The sequence below is a fragment of the Gavia stellata genome, chromosome 9, assembly GCF_030936135.1.
Source record: "Gavia stellata isolate bGavSte3 chromosome 9, bGavSte3.hap2, whole genome shotgun sequence".
In the NCBI taxonomy this organism is placed as follows: domain Eukaryota; kingdom Metazoa; phylum Chordata; class Aves; order Gaviiformes; family Gaviidae; genus Gavia; species Gavia stellata.
Window position 1 is genome coordinate 31,852,578 of NC_082602.1, and position 6,018 is coordinate 31,858,595.

Here is a 6,018-nt window from a genome sequence, read left to right on the forward strand (position 1 = left end):
TGTTTTGTAAGTTGTCCATGCCGCTTTCTCCTCTGAATTTATCTGGAGTGATCTAATATGGTTTAGCTTCATGGGCATTGTGTAGCCGTGTATTTTTGGTAAGGAGAGGTTTGAAAAGGATTGGTTTTGCAAGAGCATTCAATGGTTTATGCAACTCCGAGGCAGAGCTGTGACAGTCAGTGTATGTTGCTGTTTTTAGTAGGTATATTGGCTATTTTTCTCCTAGATTTGACCCAGGTCAAATCCAGTTACCTGTGCTGCAAACACACCAGGTAAGGGCAGTCCCCCAATCATTTCCAAACAAATGCCTGGGCTCTTGTAGTCTCCGGATGGAGCCATGGTTTGTACCGTCCCGCTGGTCTTCAGACCTTGGTCTGTCTGCTTTCAGGTTTAACTCCATTCCTCCCCGCCCAGCCTCACTCTTACCTGTCAGCCACAGTCTGACCTGGAGGGCACAGGACCAGGACAGCCTCCTGAGCGGCTTCGCATGGGTGCCGGCAGGCAACGTGCAGGTCGGAGGAGGAAGAAGCCTGGACCTCTCCTCCCAGATCTCATCCACCCTTTCCTTTCTCCTCCTCCTGGCCACCTCTTTGCTCTCTCCTTTGCCAGTGCGTGCTTTTCTTCTTACTCCTCCTTTTTTGCCCATTCCAGGTCAAGTCTCACCTCGTCTTTTTGGTGCTATTTCCATGGCTCTGAGCTTTGCCACGTGGCTTTGCTCTCCTTTTGGAGCTGGCTGGAGAGAATAGGGTGCTTGTCCTGGCCTGAACCCGGATGGATGAGCTGAATGGCATTTCTGCCTCCCCTCGTGGTTTTAAGCTGATCTTGTCCCCGGCACAGCAGTGGTCTCTGCAGCACAAGCTGGGCCTCTCTTGGGCTGTGATGGCTCACGTGTCTCCAGTGACAGTTTGGCTACATGCCTGCATCCTTCAGAGCATCGGTCTCTCTGGGTTACTAGATCAATTTGCCCATGAAGCTGTAAAATTTATGTAATTGCTTCCCCAGGGCCTGTGGTTCACACTGTCGTGTTGTTCTCTGCTGTCTTTCCCATGGCGTCCATCACCTTGGGAGAGCAGGAGCAGCTCTGGACAGGGCCAAGGCAGAGACATTAACTGCGACTGCCAGTGCTTGTGAAAATAGCATCTGTTGTTCCCAGAAGAAGAAAAATCCCTTCACCCAGATGTCCTGGCCCCGTGTTTGAATAGTAACATTAGATGTACAAAGAGAGACACAAATTACTCTGCAGCTTCGTTGTCAAAAGAAGAATGGTCTAAAGCACTCTTGGGGATGAAAGCTGGCACTGAGACAGAAGCAACAGTGTCGTACCTTGTGGGAGAAACCAGGCTAGGAGAAAGGAGTATTTCCTCTTTCTTTTCACTGCCACTTTAGTAGATTGTCTGTGTCCTTCGGTGCCTAAGGCACAGCAAAATAGAGGCTTAGTTGAAGGGTTGATGTTTGGGATAGAAAGAGAAACTAATTTATTAATGCTACTTAGGCACGGCTGTAGCTAAGCATTCCCTCTGCTGTAAAACTGTCAGTCGTCTCTTGTTGTAGGGAGAATGGGCTAGATCGGACTCACAGCTGACATCCAAAGACATGGTTTGTATTTTACGGTGCAGAAGCGCCCATGGAGGTGGCTGGTTTCCAGCCAGAGTGCTCTGAAAACTCTTCCCAGCCTCCCTGCATATCCTCTGTTGTGTGAAGGGTCAGAGAGACCGTGACTTCTCACCCTCGCTGCCCCGTTATGTCAGGTTTGCAGCTCCCTGGTGGCTTCCCTGCTATAGTTTGTCCAACATTATTGTTAGTTCACTCCTCACAGGTGTTTGTCCTTTGCAGGATCAGTCTTCCCTCTCAAATTGAAGCATATTTACCTTGTCCGGCATGCAGCTCTGGAGCTGGGTTGTGTTTTCCTAGCCTCATACAGGTGTTTAAAGCCTTTTCCTTGTATCTCTGTTACCTGCAGGATAGTTTGTACAGTGCTGCTGAGGACTTTACCTTGTGGCAAATGTGGTTTGGATGTAGTCTTTGTTTGTAAGTTCTTTTCATTTTATTACATAGCTAGTAAGTACATTTTTAGAGTGCGTGGGCTTTACTGGGACAAAGAATCCTTGCCTGGGTCCTGAGTTGGGGGGAACCCTGCATTTGTACTATCCTGCTGGTTTTAAGCACAGATAGACAAACCTCTCTGTGTGATTCAGGAACTGCAGGCTGGAATCTCATGCTGGAGACAACGTTTTAATGCTGGATGGGGTTCATCTAGCCCTGTGCATCAGTTTCTCAAGTAGAGATGGTATGAAAGATTTGAAACTCATGGAGGAGTTTCAGGAAAGCTGGTTCCTAAAACCCAGCCCTTAGCCTCTGGGTGCATCTGGCTGAGGTCTCGGTGCCGGAATGCCCCAGGGATCCCCATGTGTCAGGGATCTACAGGTGCTGTGACTGTGACCTTCCTCCTAAATGTGGCTGAACGCTGAAGCCGTGGATGGTTGCTCAGACGTGCTCTGGCAGCAGCAGCACCTACCAGCTCTTCTTTTGTACAAAACAAAGCACTTTGCAAGGTAAGGAGGTGTCGGGGCATTGGGAGGAGGTGGGAAAAGCCAAGCTGATAACAGGATCAGGATATGTGGGATGGTCTTGTAGACACCTGCTGATCCCATGGGCAAGCAGGACATTGCTGAGCAGTTGTTGGAGCTGTTTTCTTTTTGTTCTGTTCTTATTTTTAAAAATTTGAGTTGAAGATCCTGGATAATTTCTAGGGCCTTTCTCTTGCAAAATTTAATTAAAAAGGAGGAAAAGTGAGTGACTTAGGCCTCTGACATGATCCCTTATTAAGTTCACTCTCACAGACTTGCTTTGATTCAATCAGATGTACTTCATGAGAACTTACCTGGTGGGAGCTCATTCCCTTAAGGCTGGGTCAATGTTTGAGCCTGGCACAGCCACCAAGGAGGTGGGGGTCCCTGTGAAGCCAGCACTAATCCTGTCTGGCATCAGGAGAGCACAGAGGACGCCATCTGTGCCAGGTCATTGTTAGATGTCTGGACTGTTACTAATAGAGCTGTGAATTACTCTCGCTCTGTAGGATTGCTGGATGAGCCTTGGCTGGTCATGGGCCATGTGCTGACTTCAAGGGAGAGCCTGTTTCTCCTTTAAGAAACTTGGATTTAAGTAAGTCATGAATTTCACCCCCTTTAGTCTTACCTTCCCTCAGCAAGCAAAATGATGCCTGTTTGTGATGAGTAAATGTGTTTGGTGCCTGCACTGTGAAGGCTGCAGCAGGGGAGCTGGGCTTTGGACCCCGCTGTGCTACCCTCCCTGGGCACCGACACCCAGGGCCAGCCTGTGAGACGTACCACAGTGCTGGCACCGGCTCTGCTGATGCTCTCCTTAAAGCCCGCTGACTTCTTCAGCTTGCTAAAAGCCTGCAATCTTACTCTCTTCAGTACGAGTAAATTAATTTGATTCATAGCCCTAGGCAACTTATATAAACATTCAGGCCAACTTCTCCACCAATAAGAGACAGATTTTTTTTAATTTTTTTTTTTTTTAAATCTGGCATTTGTGTCATAGTTGAAGATCAAAGTGACCACTAGCTCTCATGATGTGCTAGGCTGGCTGGCAGGATCTCCCAGTAGGTATTTTAGGGTTGCTCTGCATATCCAAAGCAAGAACTGGAGGTACTTACTTAAGTGAGAAACTTGCTAATTAAAAACGGTTTGTAGCAGCAAATTTCCTTCCAGAAGAATACGGACTTCTGCTTGCGACACACTGTGTGCCCCATGGTGGCCTGGCTGCAATGTGCATGGACGAGAATTGCAATGGGAATAACTAACGAAGCAGGAACAATAAGCGTGGAAGCAGGAACAATTGTGTGTTTTCCTCCAGTAGCAGTAGGAGCTCTGCCTCCCTACACAGCCATCTCTTTGGGCCCAATCCTTCAGCATGGTATTTCGTGGGATGGGACTGCTCTGGGTCAGGCACGAGGGCTTTGTGGTGCTTGGGTGAGCAAGCCCTTCAGTCTGGGTGCAGCCGTGATCGTTGGCAGCTGTGTTTGCTACCAGGATGCTCCACGGAGATGGAAAGGCAGAGATGTGCTGGGGACAGCTGGAGCTGATAGGCATTATAAACCAGCCATAGGTGAGGGGCAGCGCTGCTGGGGAAGGACAAAAGCAACTGCTGCTGCCCCTTCAGCTCACAAAACCAGCAATCCCAAATCGAGTTGTTCTTTTGGGATTCTTGGGCTCAGAGGCTGACAGGACACTAATGGGCTTGTTGGCAGGTTTCCTAGGAAAGGAAAGGGAGCGGGACCTTCCCAAGACTTTGTGCGGTAGCTACGGTGCCTTCCCAAGCTTTCTGCAGGAGTGGAGCTAGTAGTAGTACAGCCACCAAAAGATATTTCACAAACGTGTCTGGTTTGGTGTCTGTTCTGTAAAGACTGGCCTCAACCACTTACTTTACTAACTCTTCTCCTTCCTTTCCAGGCAGGTTTTCCCTCCAGCGACTGCTGCAGGCACCAAGCGTTGCACACGGTTGCTCTCTAGTGGCCGGAGGAAAGTAGTGGATGCATTTTTCTCTGCTGGTTTTGTGCGAGAGGACTGTGCTACTGAGATACAGGCAGGAATCTGTTACATGTATTCATGCAAATTGTCAGGGTTATTGCTGTTTTCAAGTAGGTTAGCTGTCCGAAAATATTTTTTGGTTGACAGTGCAGTCGCTGTAGAGGACTAAATTATTTAAGATACAGTCCATTGCAGTTGTAGACTGCATAGCTAACGGACTTTGTACTAACTAACAGGGCTTTGATGTGCTTGAAATCTTCTGGAAAGTAAAGTAGAGCAGGGACAAGCCACATACATAACGAAGAAAAAAACACTGGTAACATAATATACTCAACTTTTTATTATAAAACCCTCTAAACACCACTTGATAGGTCACAGTTACAACAAAGGAAATGCTTTGAGTTAAGAAAACAATGGGGACACAGAGACATTGTTTAACGGTTCTTGTCTGGGGAATGTGTGTTGCTCAGGACTTGCCTACGTTTACCATCCCCTGATGGAGATATCCCAGCAGGACCACCGACGCTGGCTGGGCTGTGCTGCAGAAAGCAAAGCTGCTCTCGTCCATTGCTGTCTCAGTACCACTGTGAAATGTCTGGACAACTTCTGGAGGACGACAGCAGGGTGCATGGTGAGGGCATGGTACTACACATGTATTTAGCATGTAGAGAGGGTCTCCTGCCAGCTCATGATAGGGCAAAACAAAAGCTTCATGGTGTCCGTGACCTCCCTGTGCTTTGGAGAGGAAAGTCCCCTGGGTCCCGAGCCAGAAGTTTCAGTGGTTTATTTGCATGAGTTTTTCCTGTGTGCAAACAGGGGCAGGCCTGACAGCTGGGGCCGATGAACTCCTCCTGAGGCCTGGAGGATTAGCTAATTCCTCCATCTGCACCACAGCAGAGGCTTTAAAAGTAAAAAAAATGGAGTGAGGGCACCTTTCTTGCCTCTAGGATAACCTGACCAAGTGCTTTGTTGTCCCCCAGCTCCGTGGTGGTGGCAGGCAAGCCCCGAGCCCCTCGGCAGCACATCCTCACCCCAGTGCCACCACCAGCTCCAGGTGTCACAGCCCTGCACAGCCCCCCAGCTGTTGGGCCTTTGTGCAAAGAAGGAGCAGCCCTTTAGAGGTGGCCTCAGGCCCGTCAAAGGTTTTCAAGGGTTAGGAAGGTACATTTTGCCTGTCTGCGTTTACCGTGGCTCTGCGTGATGCTCATCGGCGTAGGTGCAGGACCTCAGGAACCACCCAGCCAAGGTACTGGTGCTGCTTCAGGTTTGCAAGGTTGGAAACGAGCTGCAGCCCCCGCACAGTCAACCCAGTTACTGAGCCTGGGCTCCAGGGCTGAAGGAACTGAAGGTGACAGCACCAAGAGGGCCAGCAGCCCACCAGAGACGAGGTGGTGTAACCTCACCTGCCAGGCCTGGAGGAGAGCCCTGCCCCTGTGAAAGGGCCCCTTTCACATGGGGATGTCTT